The sequence below is a fragment of the Numida meleagris genome, chromosome Z (genome assembly GCF_002078875.1).
Source record: "Numida meleagris isolate 19003 breed g44 Domestic line chromosome Z, NumMel1.0, whole genome shotgun sequence".
In the NCBI taxonomy this organism is placed as follows: domain Eukaryota; kingdom Metazoa; phylum Chordata; class Aves; order Galliformes; family Numididae; genus Numida; species Numida meleagris.
In genome coordinates this window covers 10,044,488-10,067,229 of record NC_034438.1, presented here as the reverse complement: position 1 = coordinate 10,067,229, position 22,742 = coordinate 10,044,488, and the positions used below count along the sequence as shown (strand labels likewise).

Below are 22,742 nucleotides of genomic sequence, written 5' to 3'. Positions count from 1 at the left end.
TTGGGGCAGAGTGGCTGGAAGACTGTATAGAGGAAATGGACCTGGAGGTGTTGGTTGATGCTTGGCTGAGCATGAGCCAGCAGTGTGCCCAGGTGGCCAAGAAGGCCCATGGCATCCTGGCTTGTATCAGAAATAGTGTTGCCAGTAGAAGCAGGGAAGTGATTGTCCCTCTGTACTCAGCCCTGGTGAGGCCCCACCTTGAGTACTGTGTCCAGTTTTGGGCCCCTCACTGCAAGAAAGACATTGAGGCCCTGGAGTATGTTCAGAGAAGGGCAGTGAAGCTGGTGAGGAGTCTGGAGCACAAGTCTTATGAGGAGTGGCTGAGGGAGCTGGGATTGTTCAGTCTGGAGAAGAGGAGGCTCAGAGGTGACCTGCAACTACCTGAAGGGAGGTTGTAGTGAGCTGGGGGTTGGCCTCTTCTCTCATGTAACTAGCAATAGGACAAGAGGGAATGGCCTCGAGTTGCACCAGGGGAGATTCAGGCTGGACGTTAGGAAATACTACTTTTCTGAAAGAGTGGTCAGTCACTGGAATGGGCTGCCCACGGATGTGGTGGAGTTACTGACCCTGGAGGTGTTCAAGGAACGTTTAGATATAGTGTTCGGGGACACGGTTTAGTGAGAACTATTGGTGATAGGTGCATGGTTGGACTGGATGATCTTGTAGGTCTTTTCCAACCTTGGTGATTCTATGATTACATGATTACATAATTCTATGACAAGGCAAAGGAAAATAAAAGGGAACTTGAAAGTTCATTTTTAAGCCGTTCTAGTGTTTGAGACATCTCAGTTTAGTCAGTTTTCAATGTGATTCTTTTACATTTACAGACATTTTTGTTGATGGTCCAGCAGAAGAAAAACATACGATAGACTAAGATGGGGAGATCTCTGAGATTCAATCCATTTAGAAGATGCTGTGAAATTCTCACTGAGCAACAACAGAAGAATAAGAGTTTCTAGTTCAGCTGTGTTTATTTCCTATTTCCTAGCGTTTTCACCATCCAGCTTTCTTTCTGCTACATTCAGATGACTGTAATTTACCAACTGCCAGAAAAGTATCTTTATAAACCTATCGAGAAAGTAATAATCAAGTCTTTAGATCTAAATCTGGTCCATAGGTAGTGCAATACATGTATCCAGGATGAGCTGAAATCTTCCAACTGACTTACCCGTCTGTACAAGGAGGTGCTTCTTTCTACCATAACTTTTAGAGTCATTGACCTTCTCCTGAAAAGAAGTAGCCATATTCTTGGTCTGAAATAATTAACCCAGGCTCGAGATTCTCTTTCATGACACAGCTGGAAGAGAAAACAGTACCAGCAAGTAAGCAGAAAAACACATGGCTGGGATTGTTACAGCAAGAATGCTCGGTAAGCCTTTATCCTCAGAAGAAGGGGATATAGAGTTGAAGCCCAGCAAGAAGAGGATGGATTGAACCTGGTCTTCTGCCACTCTCTTCCCAAGAATGTAACATCTGAGTAACTGCATAAGGAGCACTTTTACTACTCTGGGAGAAAGAGGCTGATATGTAGGGTGGAGTAGAAATCTGCAAATATGTTCTGAGAAAGTCTACTATCAGGAAGGAGATAAACACTATCTGAAACACATTCAAAGTAAAGAGAGGAAGGTATTGGGAAGTTTAATATGAATATCTTTGACTTCTACAGATTTTAGGCACCTATGGGATTAGACAACAGCTGAATGGGGATTTAAAGGATCTAACTGTTGTGTTTAGTCACCTAAATCCCACATTAGCATCTAAGGCCTTTTGTGTATGTAGGCCTTGGTCCAATAGTATCTCTTGCTGAGGAACAGAGCAAAGTTCTTTGTTAATAGTAACAGTGAGGAGAACAATTGCAAAGCAAAGATACAGTTTTTTACCCTCCACGGATGTAAAGAGAAGAAAATGTATTTTCCAATCAGGCAAATAGAGATTAATCTCAAACTTTAGATCATCTGTTGTGCATAGCTTGCTATTTTCTTAGGCCAACTAAAACAGAATGGAGAAGTCCTCCAATCAGTTTCGCAATCAGGTTAACAGAACAGTCTTTATTCTTCACATTAGCAAAATTCTTACAACCTCTGTTAAAACTAGTTTGTTGTTTCTTCAATTTTCTGTGAGTCAGGAACACAAAAAATCAGTATCTAAATAAATCTCGGAAACTAGTAAAAACAAAGCTAGTCCATAGGGCAAAGCACTTGTAAGACAGCCAGACAGAACAAACAAGAAGAATCAATTTTTGCGTATAGTAACCCTGCTTTAAAGTTCACTAAACTTAGCAGTATGACTTGGAGAAACTTCCCTTAAGTTACTTCTTAGTGAAATAAAATAGTGGACAAATAGACAAACATCTTAACATCAAAACTGCTAAGATTATACTTCTCTTAAGTTTCATGTGTTCCTTTTCAGAAGTGTTATCTACCCACTTACTGTTTATCAATATCTGAGCAATTTCATTACAAAAATTTAAGATAGGTGGAGGGTCGAATAGAGGATATATATTAACGTTAATCCTTCCTTCAGCTTTTTCCTGAGTTTCACCTGCCTCCAAAACCTGATTGATTAAATAGTGATTTCCAGTGCATTTGGAAATTTCATCATCAGAGTTCAACATACAATAGTTTCTTTGCAGGGAAAGTTTCACCTGGGGTAACATGTACTTCAGCACTCAGCTGCATTTTGCAAATGCAGTCATTGTGTCTGAATGCCTAAGAATAATATCCTTTTACCTAACTAGGAACTGTTTAAAAAGTCTGAGATCAGACAGGGCATCATAAAAGGATCTTAGAAAATATATAAGCCTGCTAGGACCACAGACATATCTCCAGACAGCTGAAGTTCAATAAGATCCATCTCTTTTATTTGCCTGTTATCTATTTCAATGTACAGAGGCTACAAGATTGCTAGAGTTTTTGCTATCCTTCCCTAAACCATGGTAATACTGTTCTAGCAAAATTTGCTAAAATTTTTTATACAGAAGTTTCTACAGATCCCTCTTGTTTCCGAGGAAAGGGTCTTTCCTACTGTTTCAAAATGATGACATTTCACGAAATAAATAAATAAACTGTAAGTTAAAAATAAAACTGTCCATTACGAAATAAAACATTTCAGTAAACACTTTAGTATTTTTCCTGAAGAAATGCATTCATTGCATGAATAAAGCAAGAAGAGCACAGATTACTTCCAGGAACAGCACAGCAAGGCTAACGAGTATAGCCTGTGTTGGAAACACTTTGGCGAAATATTTCTTCCAAAGAGTCTTTTCTGAAACTTCACTGAGCACATCTGCTCTGAAGATTTTGCTTTCTTTGGTTAAATATACTCTGGATAAAATACAAATAGGGAGTATTGGATTAGTGAAATTGCGTAAATTTTCAAATAACATTTCGCAGGAAATTGTTTTTAAACAGTCAGGCTAGCTAATAAACTTTTTGGACATTGTTTTCTCACTTGCCCTACAACTTCCACTCCTCCAAATAAAATGGCATTCCTTGTTTCTGTGTGGCTGAAATGCACATTTCATTTGAGAAAACCAATATATTTTCTGGAAATGCTGGGCATATGTATTTGAGCACATTCCTGATATTTGTACCCAGGTATGTGCCAAGTCTATTAAATAGTAAAATAGTGTCTTTTGCTTTTTCTGGAATTTGCAAATAGTAGGCATTTGTCATGTCATATAACCCCGCACCTCCCTACAACTGTCATACTGGAAAAGAAAACATATTAAAAGATGCATCTGTGCAAGTCAACTTTAAAACAACTTCAAAGCCCACAGTTATAAAAATGGAAAATATATTTCTCTCTAAAGAAAAACTGCAAGTTAGCTAATCAGTCCTTAGCCTCGGGGATTCAGAGATGTCACCTGTGGCTTTTCCCTTTCATGCCTAAAGCCAGTCTTTCAAAAATAGCAGAGATACAGGCCATAAACCATAGTGTGACTCCTCTCTACCTTTCCAGCTGCATGTTCAGGGTTATCTGTTCTCCAGAGTAGTGTAGTAATACTCAGGCTAGCTCTAAATAACCTTGTTTGAGCATCTGAATCACTCTAGGCTCAGTAGCACTGTGCTTGGCAAAATCTACTTACGTTTCAAAAAGGCAGCCAAGGACATTTTGCAGTTTGAGATACTTCCTTTTCTATCTCTATCATCACTCACAGCTTTTTTAAAGAGACATTAGTAAAAACAGGATGTGTTAACCTCCCCATGCATTGGAGAGGTGAAAAAAAATGCTTCCAGATTTCAAGGGCAGTGAGATCCCATCCCACTTTTATTTGTCTTAAGAAGGGTGTTGATTTTTAATTTTTGTTCTGAATTGCCATAGCAGATCCATACTTGACTTCAAAATCAAGATAGAGATTCTGGCTTTGTCATTTTCAGTGCTGCTTACCTCACCTCCATATGGGCAGTCCACAGCTGGCCCTCCAACTCAGCTTGTTGCTGACTTTTGCAAGTCAGTGCAGGAAAGCTTCACCTCTGGGTGATTCATCCTCGGTGTCTAGCACTAAAGAGATAAATCAGCACCTCGAGCTCACGAAACACAAGCCCACAGTGCATATTTCAGACATAAATAACTAACTTCCCACAGATTTAAGTACTTGTTCCACCCAGCCATATCATCAGCAGCCACCATGGCCTGTGTGGAGAATAGCCCCTTGCTGAAGCCTGGAAGGCTGAGCTCTGGGTTTCAGCCAGCACATTCTCGGGGCAAAAGCTTCTTGAAAATCTTCTCCTGTCCTGCCATTCATCTCCAACATTTGCTGTTGTTTAAGAGGGAAGACATGTGAGTGCCTTGACATCTGCCTTCCCAGACCTTGGGCATGCTAGGTAACCAGAACCCTGAGGAACTGAGAGTCAGAGCTGAACATGGCACCAAGACAAGGCCTCACCTGCTTCCACCATCCCTTGGTAACAACAAATTGGGCCGTGAAAGTCCCATGCACTCCTCCAAGAGGGTACCTGAGTCCCCAGGTCTGTCCAAAGACAAGGAGCAGGGTGCCCTAGCTGCATCTGCCTATGGACACCTGAGGGGTGAGGGGCTTCATTGCACTGCATTGTCTGTCTGCCCTTCATGGTATGAAACTGATGAAATACAATGATTTACTAGGATGATTTATCAAACATATTTCTCTTTGACATCAGTGAGCACCAAAGGATAAGAGTGGAACACAAGTTTTTCTCTCTGAATGGCAACTGAAAATCCTTATATAAAAAAATAAGAGGAACAAAGCAGGTAAGACTCTCTGTCCCACAGACCTTGTGCTGCAGATGATTGTTTTGCACACCAAGAGGCTTTCTTCCTGAACGCAGGCAATGTGACAGGGGGCTGTTTCACTTCAAGGAAAGCAGAGGCATCCCATGACAGAAATTAGAAAGTCTGAGGAAGGAATGAAAACCAAAAGAATATTTGAGGTTGCAAGATGGGCTGAGCATGCAGCGGGAATTCGCTGCCCAGCACATTCTCACATCAAAGCACCACTGTTTGCTTTGTGCACTCACCCAGCAAACATGACGTTTGTACGTTTTTGCTGTGGCATACCTTCCCTTTGCAGTGAAACAAGGCTTTGCTCCTTTAGCAAACATAGAGAAAGGTTTTCTTCTCTTCCTCCCTTCCTTCCTACCTTCCTCCCCTTCTCCATCAAAAAATTTGCCATCTGACCACGCTCTTTGAATGTTCAAAAACATGAAACAGTAAATGTCAGAGATCGGGCTTTCCATATGTTTATACTGGAGCCAAATCCCAGCACTCTCAAACACCATGTCCAAATGTAGATTCCAGATGTAAAGAGTCTGATTGCTAGACTACTTTCCCTTTATGCAAAGGCTTATGTGACTTCAAATACACTCTTTCAGCACATAATGCATATCATTTTATCAAATAAAATTAGAAGACTGCTGTGATCTTAAGAGCAAAAGAAACTCCGAAGACTGATGATCCTGGTCTCATTGGTGTGCTTTATGTTTTTAATGAATCTAATACAATACAAGTTGTCTTTTTTTAATTTTCAGCAGACGCTTGCTTCCATGTGGATGGACAAATACACTCAAGATGTATCTTCATATGTGTCTGAGGACATTTCATGGAAGTCAGATGAAATTGGTTTCCCTATGGAACGTATAAAATTCGGAAGCTGATTCACCTGTAGTGAACATTAAAGTAAACTGACAGGGCTACGTCCAGTCCCTTTGAGATACCAGAGTTCATCTTAAGTCAGTGCACTTATGACAAAGTAAAGCAGATGAAGACTTGGGCTCTGCTTTCCTGGTCTGAGCACAAAAAATAACAGTAATACTTGCTTTATGTCTGACTTTCCTAATACTCTTTCACTGCCAGCAGTGGACAAGAATCACATAGTAAAATTTCTCTGTTGTACTAATACTCTGACTACAATTTGCATAAGCAGGCATTTTAATATGCTGCCCACTTCATGTTGATACCATCTATTCTCATGCTATTTGCCCAAAATCTTTAGGTTGAGTGATCATTCAGTGACTAGTATACTCAACCTTTCAGATACTCCACAGGGCTCTTTATATTTCTGGCTTTCATAATCTGGATTTTTTTTTCAAACACATTAAGAGCATTTCTTCTTCCTTACTAAGTTTAATTATCTAAAAATCTCTTGGCCATGACTCAGTTTGATATAACTGAGCATGGCTGTGCATTGCTAGCCCAAGTCAACAAAAGTATGTTTCATCAAGTCAGTAATCAATCTATTGTGTTCAAAGGTCTATGTCACTCTATAAGTGTTCAGTTGTGAACCTTCCAAAATATTATTCTTATCAGATTCAGTAGGGCATGCTATAGGTAACTGCTACAGTTATACGAACAATTTGGTTATTAAACATTTATGTTTACTTCATTCTTGATGTTTAAAACATTCAAATTGTTGTGATTATTTAGAATAATTATATTTCCAAAAGGGGAATTAGAAGTCACAAAAGTATATATAAAGAATTGAAAAAAATAGTTTTAGATTTAGAATTAGAGATGCAAGATTCAGGTGATCCAATCACAAGAAACCGGGAGACAATATTGTTTGTTACTGGAATATCTGAATACCAGGAATACAATAAGTGTGAATTTGTGCAGTTTAACTGTATTTGTAGTGGTTATTCAGCAAGCCATCGCCAGGCAATTTCTCACATCATTCAACATGCAGACACAGGTAGAATTAACAAAAAACTATGGTTGCCATCTGATGTAGTTCTGTTGCTCTGAAATTGGTAAAGAGACAATTATTTAGACAGATGAATCATCTTTCCATTGAATACATGTATTGTGCCTAAATCAAGAAGACTTACATTTTGCCTGAGGACTCCAAGCACCACCATGGTAAAAAAAAAAAAAATATATGTATATATTACTGCTTTAGCCTGGTATCACTAGAATTTATTACTTATGGTGTGATGAAGATTAAAATTATAACGGAGAGGAAAATTGCATATAATTAGTTGCAATTTTTTTTTCCTATTTTTGCATCTATTTATTACAAAAGAAATTCTTTCCTGAGAAAGAATGTACTATCATTTCTGGAGAAAAAAAAATGTATTTCTTCCTGAAAGATCACAAATTGCAATACCTGCCATCCACCTCCTCCACAAATATTGTATTTCCAACTGGAGACAAATAAATTCCCTATAGATTATTCAACATAAATATCTAATTTTCTGCTTTTTTGCTAAACTCCTGGTTGTTTTGTCCGTGGATATCCATGTGAAAGGACTATAGGTCCCGACAGGGATTTTTAAAGGTCATCTAGTCCAACTATGCTAATAGATAAAGCATGGATCTATTAGAGACAGAGACAAACCACCTTCAGAAACAAAATAAAGGCTCACTCTCTCTGCCATTTCCTGAGCCGAGTTATTGGAAATTGTTTAGCATTACAAAAGTTAACTACAAAAAGCATTACGAAAAGTTGACTGGCAGATTTTTTCACATCTAAGGCTCCTTGGTTGCAGAGGAGGAGAGACATCGGAGCAAGACATGTTCCGCCAGCCCTCTCTGCTCTGCGTACAGACACAGTAACTCAGGACCACACTCATCCTCTTTGTGGAATCCAGAAAAAGATGAAACTGGAAATGACTTGTGTGTGCACCCTCCAAACATAGGCTACCCAGCATGGCAAAAGCTGCTTCAAGGTCAAAGAACATTTATTCTGAGCTCCACTCCCCATGATGAAATGTTATTTTCCTTCAGCCCAGTTCACTCAGTCAGCCGTAAGCAGGGGATCTGGGGATTAGACCTAAATGAGTTATGTACATGAAGGGATAACTTGTGGGTCAAGTTCAACAAGAAGTGTTAGAATAAGCAATGCAGGACTGCCACAAGCTTGAATAAAACCAAATATTACTATATTTCTGGGAAGAAAATAAACACTACCCAAGAAATGAAGTGCTCAGAAATCAGAGATGTGTTTGACCTGAGCAGTATATACCGTGGTGTTGTTGCTCAGGTCGGCATTCCCACCGAACAACCAGCCAGAACAACACCACTGCTGAATGCACTGCTGTTAACCCAGCCATGAAATGCTGGAACTTGAATAATAATGTTCTAACAGATTGGGTTAGTTTTGTTTCCACCCAACTCTCCTTTCTCCCCTTTCACTTTATTATTTAAAGATCTATTACCAAAGGTTTGTACAGCAATTTAATCACACAAGGCCTGATCCTGTAAGGTGCTGGATACCTTCAGCTACCACTTACCACACATCACTGCAGGAATGTTTTGTCTTTGGCTGCACTTTCAGCCTAACTGTTTCCCACGTCTTTCCCACATACAGTGGTGCTGCATGATCCATTTAAAGGGTACATTCACTGTACCTTATATTCTTGATGCAGTTACTAAAGGAACTGATTTAGTAAGGTAAATGTTTTAGAGAGTTAATTAAGCATGTTTATTTGTTTAAACATAGAGAATACTTCCGTGGACTTCAAGGAGCACTCGTGTTTACTTTTATTAGTTAAATTAGATATTTACCAAAATGAGATCTTTTCTTCATTGTCTGCTTATGCTTTATGCATTCTGGGGCAGCAGCTAGTACAAGGGCTGCACAAAGCTGAGAAAAAGCCGGTGACACCCGCTATGTCACACTGTCCCTACACAGCAAAATAAACATCACTGACACCATAAAAACACATCATCTTATACTAATATGGCATTTCAAAAGGGTTTTCCAAAATGCTTTACAAAAAAGATGGAGTAAATTGTAAATAAATACAAGTAATGACAATCAAGTCCATGTCTGAAATAATTTGTCACCTGAAAGACAGCTACCTGTGAGGAGGACCATGACAGCTCTTGAACAGCTTTGTGGGATCAAGATTCTCCAAGGAAGAAGGCAACAGATCAGCCCATTAAATCTATTCATATCAATAAATAACACACTTCTAAAATTCTGGATCTATTTCAATAAATAGCGGTCTAATTCCCTGGACAATAAGATTCCAGTTATAAAGCTCCCAGATTTCATTAATTTTCTATTCCCAGTCAAGTCTACAAAGGAGTTGCCATCTATTCAGTATTAACTGTAAATTTTGGATGTACAAAAACAGGAATTCAAGCCAGATTTTTTCAGAGATTACTCAGAAGAAGGATCCCGATAAAACACCACTGCCACGATGGGAATTTTCCCTGAAAGAACTGATACCCCTCTTCAGCTGCAGAGATTACAGAGACAGAAAAGCAAGAATCATAGAATGGCTTGGGTTGGAAGGGACTTCAAGAATCATCAAGTTCCAACCTCCCTGACACAGGCAGAGTTATCAGCCACTAGATCAAGCACTAGACCAGATTGCCCAGGGCCCTACCCAACCTGGCCTTAAACACCTCTGGGGATGGGGCATCCACAATCTTTCTGGGCAACCTGTTCCAGGACCTCACCTCTCTCTCAGTAAAAAACTTCCCCCTGAAATCTCATTTAAATCTCCCTTCCTTCAGTTTAAAACCATTCCCTCTTCTCCTATCACTATCTACCCATGTAAAAAGTTGATTTCCCTCATGTTTATAAACTCCCCCTAAATATTAGAAGGCTGCATTGAGATCTTCCTCAGCCTTCTCTTTTCCAGAATGAACAAGACCAGTTCCTTCAGCCTGTCTTCATAGGAGACATGCTCCAACTCTTTTGATCATCCTTGTGGCCCTCCTCTGGGCCCTCTTCAAAAGCCCCACATCTTTCCTGTGTTGGGGGCCCTCATTATGTTCATGAGGGCTCACCCTTCAAGTTTATCAAGGTCTCTCTGGATGGCATCTCTTCCTTCTGCTGTATCAGCCACAATCCTCAGCTTGGTGTCATCAGCAAACTTGCTGAAGGTGCACTCAATCCCATCATCTATGTCACTGCAAAAGATATTAAGAGTACCTAACCCAAGACAGACCCGTGGCAGACATCGTTTGTTACCAGCCTCCACTTGCACATAAAGCCATTGACCACAACACTCTTGCTGCAACCTTCCAACCAACTCCTTATCCACTGAATAGTTCACCTTTCAAATACATTTCTCTCCAATTTAGAGCTAAGGATGTGGTGGGGGACCATGTTAAAGGCCTTGCAGAAGTGCCAGTAGTTTACATTCCCTTTGTCCACTGATGCCGTCACTCTATCATAGAAAGTTAGATTGAAGTAATCTAAATAGTGGGTCTTTTGCTAAACTAACCTGTTCTGAATGCAACATTGCAGAGTTACCACCAGCAGATAGAATGGAAGCCAACAACTGCCTGCAGCAGAAAGAGCAGCTCTGATCCAGGAAAGAGTCGTTTCTCCAGTAAATATGGCTGAAGAGTATTCATGCCCTCTCCCAGTCACTTTGAAGCACAGTATAACTCATTCACATGGTCCACTTTTAAAGCTAGAGTAAACAACTCTTGCTCAGCTCTGACATGCAGATTTACACCAGACAGTTCCAGCCATAGCAATTAGTTTCTTTCCAAATTATTTTTGACTGGGAAAATAAGACAGCAGCTCCTCAGCTGCCAACATGTAAAGGAAAGTGTCATTGCCCTGAGAAGATTTCAGCAGCCAAGGAGCTGTGCTATGGGGTCTGCAAGCTATTGTTGCCTTAAAGACCTTCCCTGACTTGAGAGAAAAATGAATAAAAACACGCTTTTCAAGCTTCTTGATGAAGTATTCAGCATCCTTAAGAAAGAAAATAAGCACAGTTAACAACATTTGCTTAAAAGTCAGTCAAAGGATGAGCAGTCAAACTGAAGCTACTGCATTTATCAGAATTGGCTAATCCTTATAATTGCCCTTAGTCAAGGCACCAAAAAATTTTATACCTGAAATCATTCCACTGACTTTGGGAATCTTCTTCTGTAATTAAGGATATCATACAAGGGGAAAACTTCCCAAAGTCTCATGAAGAGCTGTAAAATTATTAACAGTACATGTGTGCTAAACAGTATGAACATGAGCAGTGTTTGCTCTTAGTTTATTTGCATATCATCTCCTGAGACAGTGAAGATTCAAAACTAATCATTAAAATCTGTTTTTGCAAATCAACTGCATAATATTGTGTTCTTGCCTCAGGTGAATGGAGATGTCAAGCTAGCATTTTAATTAAAATTAATTTATTGTGTTTTTGTAGACTGACTGAAATAGTAAACGTCTATTTAAGCAGCGCAGCAGTGTTTAATCAGTAACTAATTCTAATGTCTGAAATTTAAAAAAAAAACAAAAGAGTTCAGAGAACAAATGTTCCAAATGAGTTTCTAAAGTGGACATTAATTTTCCTGGCTACAGTTAAGAAAACAAAATTTAACATTTACCAAAGTTGCTGACAAAACACAGCTTAGCGCAGAATCAGATTTTCCATGAATATTTGTGATAAGTGATTGATGGTTTATATTATTACCATATGCAGTAGTTAAACATTTAAAAAAAAAAACAAACCTTATAAAGAAATAACATCAAAGATAATATTTAACTTCCAGTGGGAAGAATTTAAGATTTTTTAGATGAAAGTAGTCTGCACATGGAGTGGGTAGATCATGTAAATATGATTTAGATGTTCATAACAGAATGGTTGTAAAGAGCCTTCAAAATTATGTGAAACAATTAGAATTGTTTGAAACTAAAGTAATAAGCAGGTTTAAAGTTTTATAATACCTGAAAATAATAGCAATATGGGTTAAGCACAGGAAGGAAATACTTTGATGCACTTTGAAAATGCAGACAAGAAGAAAATTGAAGTCTATAAGAAGTGCCTATTTTCCATAAAAAATGTTCTATCTGGATTTGTGTTTCATGCAAACTAATTTCAAAAGGTGTAGGAGAAACAGATTTATAAGGAACCTTTGTTCTCAACACAACTCGTAATCACAGTTCAGCTCTACATTTCAGTGTCTTAATTTCAACTGAAATGTGGAAAAAAAAAGATTTTATCTTGGGATAATTCTATCTCGGTTATGCACAAACATTTAATATTTCCATCATGAAAAGGAAATCTCCAGATTTAACGCAGATATAATCCTCCTAGGTATCTTCCATCCAGTCCTTCATTTAAAAACAAAGTCATGTAATATTTCTTACCACTAGAGAAGAATCTGGACTGATATACTTCTGTTAGAATACATTCATCTGTCTTCAAGAAAAAGGTTCAAAATGTGCTCAGACTATGACCTGTTGTTGAAGTTCAGCAGAGCTCTATGGAAAGAGAAATGTCAGATCTTCTTCTAATGGCTGTACATCAACAGTATTGCAAGCCCTGTTCCAAGGAAAACAAGACAGCATTTTAGAGTAGCATGTAGCTAAGTGGCACAGCAATAAGTATCAGTCTTTTCTCCTTACTCTATCCAGGAATGCTTTCATCTGAATGACTTAGTCCAGTAACTTTATTCTTTTCAATGTGCTAAGAACACAGAGAACTATAAATTTTATGACCATTATTGCTGAATTTGCCTTTCTTTGTAGAGCCCATGAGGAAGATATGGAGAAAAATAACAAACATTTTTTTTAAAGTCTTTTACCCTGGGAAATATGTTTTTCTCCCAAGACATATTCCATAGGGTCCCTTTTATTCTCCCTCAGTGACACCTGAGTTTATATAGATGAGCCAATCCCATGCAAGGTGGAACCCTGATTTGAGCTGGACAGAATCCTATGTACACAGTCATCCCCTGGAACCAAAAGCTTATTTAGAAAAAAGATATCTTTACCTTTCTTTGAAGCCTAAAGTGACGGGAGTACTGACGATGGTAAGGAGAGTGGGGCTGGGAAACAGCTGTTGGACTGACTAAACTGAATCAATGAAACCAGCCTATGAAGTCTGGCAGCCCTGTGCCGTTTCTTCCAGAGATGACAATGATGCAACAACCCTTTTGTCTTCTAGGAAGAGAATGGAAACCGGGGAGGTGCAAAATATTTTTTAAAAAGCATCTTTGTACTTGGGCTGGCAGACTGCTGTCTAGGCCAAGGACGTGACATTGGCACACATGAACCTGGGAAATGTGAAGAGAATTACATATATATCCTTTACACTGACCTGGAAATTGATTCATTTTGGTTTAGATGTTCTGCATTAACCCCAAAGTAAAGATTCCGAATACACGTACTGGAAAACCAGCTGCCTAGTCCCTTCGTGACTGAAGCCAATTCTAACATTGCCTGAGTAAAGACAAAACCATGCGCTCACCTGGAGGTTTTACCTGAGTTGATTTCATGGCCTGATCCAAAGTCCATTGCAGCACCTGGAAGCAGCACCACTCCATTGCTCCAGGCTTCAGTCTGCTCTGCACTCTTGGTCATTTTGTCATCTAACACTTCCTTTGCTATTTTGGTGCAGACAAAAGGAGGACAGGGGGACAAATCATCACCATTTTTCCTGGAAACAAGAAGGTTCCTCATTCAGGAGAAGAAAGAACTTCACAAAGCTTCACAAGGAAAGGGCTTATCATAGGTGCTGTGAATTGCTGCCTGAAGGCCTAGGAGAGCAGTTTCTACCATTCAAACTGAAATGCTTCCAGCACTCCCTATATTTGCTTTTTCAGCAATGTTCACACTGGCCAAAACTGAGACAAAAAGGGTCTGGGAGGGCTTTACCAAGAAACTTTTTTTACCTGGGAAATTACAGCTTTCAGCAGTAGTTCATGAAGGAACAAAGAAAAAAATGTCCCTTTTTTGTCTCATTTTCAGAGATGATTCTAAAATTAGAGTTGTCACACAAGGCAAATAAAACCAGTACAGGAAAATGTTGTTTGATTTGTCATTAACATGATGGCATTTGAACTGGCATGTAAGATCTCAAGATTTCAGCAAGACTCAAGTCTTCTCTGAAAGACAAACTCATGCAGGTGGTGAGAAAGATGCAAACTCAGGCGGGTGGTGAGTTGTGTTGGTAGGCTTGCTGTTGTTATATTGTTAGCAGGAAGTCAGCTGGCAAGTATTTGCATTGTGGATAAATATGTATGTATATTGTCATAATTGAATTTTTGTTTCTATTTTCCTATTCTGTTTTAGTTAATAGTTTCTGGGTTTTTTTTTTTCCTCAACCCAGAAGTTCTATTTTTTTTTCCACTTCCTCCTCTCATCCTACTGTGGTGAGAAGTGAGCACAACTTTGTGGTGCTGAGCTGCCTTTAAGTCGCACTTTCGGATTGTATGGTGTGGTTAATAAATTGCAATTACAAAATTTGTAGAGTCCATATTCAACCAATGTGCATGTGCACATGCAACACCAATAATACAATCACTGATTCAAGAGGAATAAAACTTGTGGTTAATTATTTGTAAAATTTCTTATGACTATGATGTTCAAGTATATCTTTCATGGAACTTCTCATATGCAGGCAGAAATCTATATATTAATGACACTTAAATGACAAATCCCATCGCTATCAATAACTTACTTGTAGATTCAACTGAGATGATCTTTGAAGGTAATAACATCAACTGGAACTTTTGTGCTGGCAGAAATCTTGCACAGGAGTCATAGAAAATTGTCTTGCCAGAGATAAAGACTGTTCCTGATGTCAAAATTAAACCCTGATCCAAAAATTCTCACTCATTTCAAATTAGGTGTATCCTAGGGGTGTTCCTGGATCAAAGTTGAAGATTAACAAGAATTTTTAAATTTCCTTCTCTTTTCTTGTATATTAACAAAGCGTCTTATAATATGACTATACAACATTAATTGCAATGTACTTTTTTTTACTTTACAATGTATAAAGTGCTCTTCACCAGTATATTGTATGTCAGGTATTTCAGACATTAATCAGAAGAAACAGAATAACATGCAGGAGAAAATTTCAAAAGGAAGAGATTAGGATTTACAGGCTTTAAAGTAAGGTAATAAATATAATGTTCATTTACAACTACTTATAACTGAGACTACTCAGAACCTATTTTTCCTGGAAGAGACCCAGGCACTGCTCAGCACTCAAAGCTATTTTGAATGCAATTTGCACATTTCAAATCTCACCTTTTCTTTGGACAGTCCAAAAATATTCATGCTCATTTTCAACAATGGGAAGAGCCTGGTTTACAGGACATATCGCTGAAATTTTGCCAGCCTTCGCATCTCTAAAACCTTTCAGGATAATTATTTTGATGTGAACTATCTAACACGTTAGCCAAAAATTTTCAATGAAAACATCTCCCTCATGTCCATATATCTGAAGTGCATTTCACAGAATCATAGAATCATTAAAGTTGGAAAAGATCTCTGATGTAATCTAGCCCAACCTTCAACCCATTCCCACCATCCCCGCTAAATTATGTCCCTCCATGCCACATATACCCTTTTCTTGAAAACCTCCAAGAATGGTAGAAGTGGCTGCCATTACCACACTTTGGTCTGTACTTCTGTGTTTAATGGTGTTTCAATTCCGAATCTTTAGAATTTAGAGCTTAATTCATACAAACACTAAGTCAGGATCCTCCACCTAATCTTCAGTACACTTCAGAGAAAAGCATATTTGACACCATATGGTGAATGTTTTCAATTCTAGTAAGCCAAACCAAGTCTTTCTGAGGAAATTGCTTTGCAGCCTCACAACATTAGATTAATTACTGCTGCTTTTCAGAGGAAATACTGTCTAGAAGTAAGAACTTACATGACAACGTATAGAAGTTTGTGAAAAAAAAAAAACTTATTTCAACCTAATTGGTTTTAGATGTATTTTTTCTAATTTTTTTGTACAAAACCAAATCTCACTAAAATGGTCCTTTTACTTAACTACACTGAAAATTGATTTGAAAAAGTAAATTAGCCTCTCTGCAAAGGTTTCTGATTATAATCATCAGTGCAGAAGGAGGTAATGTGCCAAGGCTGTTGAAAGGTATGCTGGTTATTAAAAAGCCTGATGAGCTTGAAATCACTGCCACAATGGATGTGCTTTAGAAGATGCTGTATGTGATTTTGATTTCATGCATCTCCTATTTCAAACTGCTCTACTCTCACTTTCTTAGTGAACAGGCAGTGCAGGAAGCCTGCTCAGACTGATCTTTTTCTTTGCAAACTGTAAACCCTACTTCAAAACCTCAGGAAGGTAATTTCAAAACTTTTCAGATGTTCAGGAACCCAGACTAATCCGCTGAAATCTACTGACCTCACATATGGAAAATAACCAAGTAGGAACTAATGTGTATATCCTCTTTGAACTTCCTCTTACAAATTTCAGACTTATGAAAAAGCTGAAAAGGAAAAGCATTCTTTGCTATAAACATTAAGCTTTACAATACCATTTACTTCCCGTTCTCAAATTAAACCAGTGCTCACGTTTTGTTGTTTTTAAGTTGTCTACAATAATAACACCTTTCCCCTTTCTAACAAATAGAAAGCAAAGTGGACCCAGGATCATAATGTTTGGGGCTGTTTTAAACCACTGAGAAAGTCTACAGAAACTAGACTCCCACAACTGCTTTTCACTGTGAAGGGAACAGGCTCCCAAAAGGACACAAGAGGTCTTTGTTTTGCATTGTTTAAGATGCAGAACAAAGGAAACCCTCTGACAACAAACAAACCTTAACAGTCCTTAGAAACAACTAGGGTGAAGTAATCTTTCTTGGACAGAAGAAAGAAACAAACCCCATTGCATTCCTCAGGCTCCCTATGTCCTTTTCCCAGGCACTACCTGACATGATCCCAAAGTCACAGGGAAATCCATCCTAGAGGATGATGAGAGCATTCAGTCCTTGCGTGTCCTATTCTATCTCCTAGGAAGCGTTGGGAGCATTGCATGTTCATTTCCGAAGTCCAGCTTTCCAAATGGCAGTGTCCTGCTAACACTCAGCAGTTTTTCTTCCATAATTAAGGGCTTTCTGTTGTGCAATGTGATATCTTTTGCTGAATACATCAGCTTCCAAACAGACTCTTTCTTTTCCTGAAAGATCAAGCTTTCATTTGCTGCTTTCGTTCCATTCACTGAGTGACCAGATGAGTGCCCTGATGTTTCTCAGCATCATACATCTATTGTTTTGTGAGAGGTTTTCGTTGTTCTTTTGTCTCTGGAGTTGGCCATACAGTGCTGAAATAAGTGGAAGTTTTGCCACTAAATTCAGAAACAGATCCTCAAAACAAGGTAAGCTCAGTTCAGTCTCTATTCTAAGAGGATTAATGCACTTGCTTTCATATTAACTTATTTTGCTTATAACATACCTTCCAGTTTCTAGAAAGTATATAATAGTGAAATACACAGAATTGAACCTGTATAGAGTTTTCAAAATCAGTATTGCTTTTTTCAGCTAAATACATAACTTAAAATATAGGAGCTTAGAAAACTCTTACTTCCATCTCCAGAATACTGTTTCAGGCAAGTGAAGAAATCTGCCACTCACCTTTGAGGTGCATTTGAACTGATACCTTTCAAGAGAATACAAATCCATGAGCTTATCCACTGTAATACAAAATTCATCACTGCATCACTTTTTCTTTCTCTTTTAGTGGGCACTGCACTTAAAAAAGTGTTTGTAATGAATAGATGGAAGCAAGGTGAGCCACTGTCACAGAAAGTACAGGAGCATAGACACTTCTCACATCATGTACAAGCAGCCACAACAGATTTACAGGATTCCTAAAATTGCTGGCATGGCTCTGTGCTCCTCAAAAAATAGCTGGTGTTGTTCTTGACTTCCTCACCTCCTCTTCAAACCACAAACTGCCTTTCAGTAGATGTGGCAGGAAGCAAATTAATGTTTTCTCCAGTATCAGATGACAGGCAGCCCCAGAACTTCTAGATACTCAAGGCCTGGCTTGCAGCCAACCCTCACACAGGAACCTTTTTCCTTTCCTAATGAAACATAAATGAATATTCATCCAGGTGTCTCTTTTGCAAGCTCTGTGACACCAAAGGAGTCATGAGATAAATCCATCAGAAGGGATCTGTGTACTCTTGCCATGAGAGCTGCGTTGATGCAGAGTGCAGAGCAATGGCCTGGGTTTACAGAACTGTAAGAGACTGAAGAAAACAAAAGATGTCAGTTCTGTTTCCTGTTCTATCAAACCCCCCTCCCCCCCCCCCGCCCCGAGGGGTCCGGCGGCTAAAGCGGCAGAGAAGCCGCGGAGCCGCAACCTGGGAAAACCAAAGGGAAGAGGGGGAGTCGTAGACGGATCTAACACAAAAACAGCGGCACCGATCTGAGGAGGAACAACTAATTTTACTAAATATATCAAAATGAGGCTAGTAGAATTATGATAGAGGGTTTACAGGCTGAAAATCTTACACGGTAAACTGCAGGAGGACCACGTGCTTTCTCCGCCGGGCAGGAAGGAATAGACCCCGCGTCTCCCACGCGGCTTCACCCCCTCCCCTCCAACGCACAGACCCCTGGGGCGTGCACCTCCTCCCCTCCCCCTCAGAGGGCCACACCAAAAAAGGTAGTTTGCAGTAACCAGGGAATTAACTCTTTAACTGCCCGTACCTTACATGATGTAATGCTGTGGAATACCGACAACAAAAAATCACAAAACCATAACACTCAGAAAGCCATGTGGTTGTACACAGATACATCATTTTTTCCAAAGCAGTTACTATTTTCTTTCCAGCCTCCACTATTTCATAGAAATTTTAGGATCATCTGACCACAAAAGCATTCCCTGCACTTTATGCATGAGGCAATGACCTCACTCTGCTGTCTGGTTATCATCTAGCTGGTAGGTTTGCCTGATTTCATGTAATCATTTGCACTGGCGCCTACCAAAGGCTTGCTAATGAGAAGCCTCAAGCCATATTTTCTGATTTATTGAGACAAAATCTGTTTAAAATCATGCAAAAATAGGGAAGTTTACAAGTTTCGTAAGTGATGGGAAGCTCCGCTGTGCCCAGCCAGAGACCTGTAGGTTTCTGAAATACTGCAGTGCACTGGTCAGCATGAGTTCAGCATAATACAACAGCCAATTCCATCCAGCATGCCAGGACTCCTCAAAGTCACAGTTCCCTGCTTCTTCCATTTATATAGTCATAACAGAAGATTTTAAACATTAAAAAATAAATTCTATGGACTAACTTGTCAAGAAAAACTAGTCCTTCAGGTATCTTCTACCACCTGGTCCTGCAAACGGTAACAGATGTTGAAAATCTGGGGGCTCAGACTTGTTCCTTCCCTCATGATAAGGACAGGGTAGTGGTGGGTTCCCATGATGCAGCATCACACTGGTCTTATTCTGCCTCTTCTAATCCTCCCTGCGGTATTCACAGGTCTCCAGGACTGCTAGTGAGAGGTTTCAATGTTGATGTTCAGCTCATATCAAAGGAAGTGGCTGTAGTTAAACCCTATACTTCACTGGATCCTTTCTGCTGCTTATCAGGTCTAAAGATCATCAGGTGTGTGTTAGTTTGAAACTAATTTCCACTGACGTGTTTATCTCAAACATTTTGCAATCACAACCCAGCTGCCTTTCAACAAAACCTCATTTGATACTGAAAGCTCCTCGATAAAGTGACAGCGGGGAGTGGGAGCACACTAACCCTGCTAATCAGATATAATGGCTTCATTTATTTCTGAATGGAGACTGACAGTATCTGTCTACTACATGTACTGTCAGCTTCTTATTTGAAGTCTGATTAGGTACAACACTCCAGATTTTGCTTCTCTCCATTTTAGTCAATTTTTGAAAAACTTACTTTAGAGGATGAGAATAGCTCTGTATTCTTAAGAGAGGAATCTTCTCGACTCTTTCTGATGATGGGAGTGTTACCAACCAGCATGAATCTCTTCTAGTAAGATGTTTTGCATCACTGGATTAAAAACAAATCTTCCTCTCAGGGATTCAGTGTTGAATGGGCATATTTGACATGATTTGAACAGGGGCAAGGAAGTGAGAACAGAGCCTTCATCATCTCTTTAATGCTGACAGATAATTAATAATTTTTGCTCCTACTGGGAGATTCAAACAAGAGTTTGACTGAGCCATATCAGTCTCAATTGTGTAGTGTCTTAGATCATGGTCCCCAGCCACACTAGATACAGACAAAGCCAGGGCTATGCTGTTGTTGTAGTAATCTTCCATTAACGTTTGCCAGCTGCATTTGTTATTCTATTTCCCTTTCTTCTACACTTCCCTCACCCTGAAAACAGTTTTAAAGCAGACAGATTATTTAAACTCATTTCTTGCTGGTAAGGAAGAAATCACACATTTTTAAGTGCCTAGATCTGGCTATTTAGCTCTTCCAGGCTCCTAGGGAAGTGTGGTTATGTTTTACAGGTCTTGCTAAAACTAACCAGTCCCTGGCAGTAAGGTTAAACAAATAAAGTCACTCTATGGAGATGAAGAAATGAATTTTCAATTTTGAGTTCAAGCCAACTGTGGATATAGAGATCTTTCTCAGCATCTCTTGAAACACAAATTTGGACTCATCAGTACCTGGGCTGAGGGAAGACAGTGAACTGGTATTAAATCTAGTTGATATTTGAGGGCTGACACAAATAAATAATTATGCATTACTATCTCTGTATGCAATCTGTAAATTTTACTGTATAACTACAGAGATAATCAAACATCATTATTGATACCCTACAACCACTTAGAAACAGACTCAGAAGTACAGTGCTGCATTTATGTTTTTCTGAGAAGTGTCTTGTGTTTCCCTGAGCTTCATACTAGCCAGTACTAGCCTCCATAGGAGGCATAAGGCATTCATACTTTCAAATGAAAGGGGCTTTTATGCTTAATGAAAAACCACTCTGACCTGCAGTGGTACTGTGGAATCTGCCCACATGGATCTTCACACAGAAACTTGGGATAAGCACTTTTTTTTCACATTTTGTAGCCTGGCGACATGGCAGTGACTGTCACATGACTTTGTCTTCACTTTGCAGTCATTGTCCTGATCTCAGTGGACCACAAAAAGCAAGGAACACCTCAGAGCATCACTGAGACTATAGGAGGAACAACCAGTCTTTACCCTACAGAGCCCTTCAGAGCTGCCTGACCTCCACTGGCTCATTTGTTTGTGGGTAAGCACATTTCAATTCCAGCGCTATCAGACTTGGACTTTTGACAAGCATTTTCTTTCAGTGAGAAGGCAAGATCCTGTTGATTTGAGCAGTTTTCCAGTGTTGTTTGTCTTGGCACTGTGAAGAAGTCCTACCAATAGTGGTGATCTGATACCACCTCTGAAACGTCCCTTGTTATCAAAGAGCACTGTGGTCAGGGACTAACAATCACGCAAAGGAAGATGCTTCATCTCCCTGCCTCCTACCCAGCTCTTGGAATAATTTTCATGCCAAAAGTAACAAGGAGATGCATAGAACTGAAATGAATCAGCATCTGGTTATAGCATTATGTTTTTCAACAGGCTTTTTACATGTAAATGAACACCTTGCTAAATGATGATAGCAGGAGTAATATCATGTCTGGGTCAGCTGAAAATAAAACTTCTTCCATTTACACAGCAACATGTAAAAAATGCAGATAGCTCTCACCCAGAGCAGTGCTGCATGGAAAGAACGTCTTAGAATCATAGAATCCTCAGAGTTGGAAGGGACCTCTGAAGGCCATCTAGTCCAACCCCCCTGCAATGAACAGGGACATCCACAGCTAGATAATGTTGCCCAGGGCCTTATCCAGCCTCACCTTGAAAGTCTCTGGGGACAGGGCACCAACCACATCACTGGGTAACCTGTTCTGGTGCCTCACCACCCTCATTGTAAAAGACTTCTTCCTTATATCCAAACTAAATCTACCCTCTTTGAGCTTGAAACTATTTCCTCTTGTTCATCCACCACAGACCCTGCTAAAGAGTCTGTCCCATTCTTTCCTGTAGCTCCCCTTCAGGTACTGAAAGGCCGCTATCTTGACCGTGAACGTCCCAAAGACTACTACCTGCTGCTGCTGTTTCACGTAGGCACCAGAGACACCCTGTTAGCAACCTGAAGAATATCAAGAGGGACTACAAGGAGCTGGGAGCAGCAGTGAGGACTCAGAAGCACAGATGGTCTTCTCATCAGTCCTCCCGGTTAGGGGAATGGGAGGGAAAGGGCTGATAGAATTAAGAAAATCAACACGTGGTTAAGGCAGTGGTGTCATGAGCAGGGCTTCAGCCACTTATGTCATGGAACTAGTTTTGAGAAATCCAGTCTTTTGTGGGATCATAGAGTTCATCTGTCAGAGAAAGGGTAGATTATCTGTGGCAAAAATCTCAAAACTGGAATGAAGGAATGGATGGGTATAAACTCTTTAGGAAAGACAGGCAGGGGAAAAGGGGAGGGGTGTTGCCCTCTACATCAACAACCAGCTGGAGTCCATGGAGCTCCATCTGGGGATAGATAAGAAGCTGTCAGAGAGCTTATGGTTTAGGGTTAAA

At 39.6% G+C, this 22,742-nt stretch overlaps 1 long non-coding RNA gene across 2 annotated transcripts in view; it reads right to left on the bottom strand.

Annotated features, from left to right (window-relative positions):
* LOC110389729 overlaps positions 1-21,264 on the bottom strand; it is a 90,429-nt gene extending 69,165 nt beyond the window's left edge. The window contains exons 1-5 of one of the 2 annotated variants that reach the window (XR_002433356.1): positions 19,444-21,264; positions 14,847-18,395; positions 12,533-13,823; positions 5,256-5,376; positions 1,169-4,503 (exon numbers count right to left, since the gene is read on the bottom strand). This is a non-coding gene — a long non-coding RNA (uncharacterized LOC110389729). Of the gene's footprint in view, positions 1-1,168; positions 4,504-5,255; positions 5,377-12,532; positions 13,824-14,846; positions 18,396-18,660; positions 18,700-19,443 lie in introns of those variants that run through there. The other variant, XR_002433357.1, reaches the window with a different exon arrangement.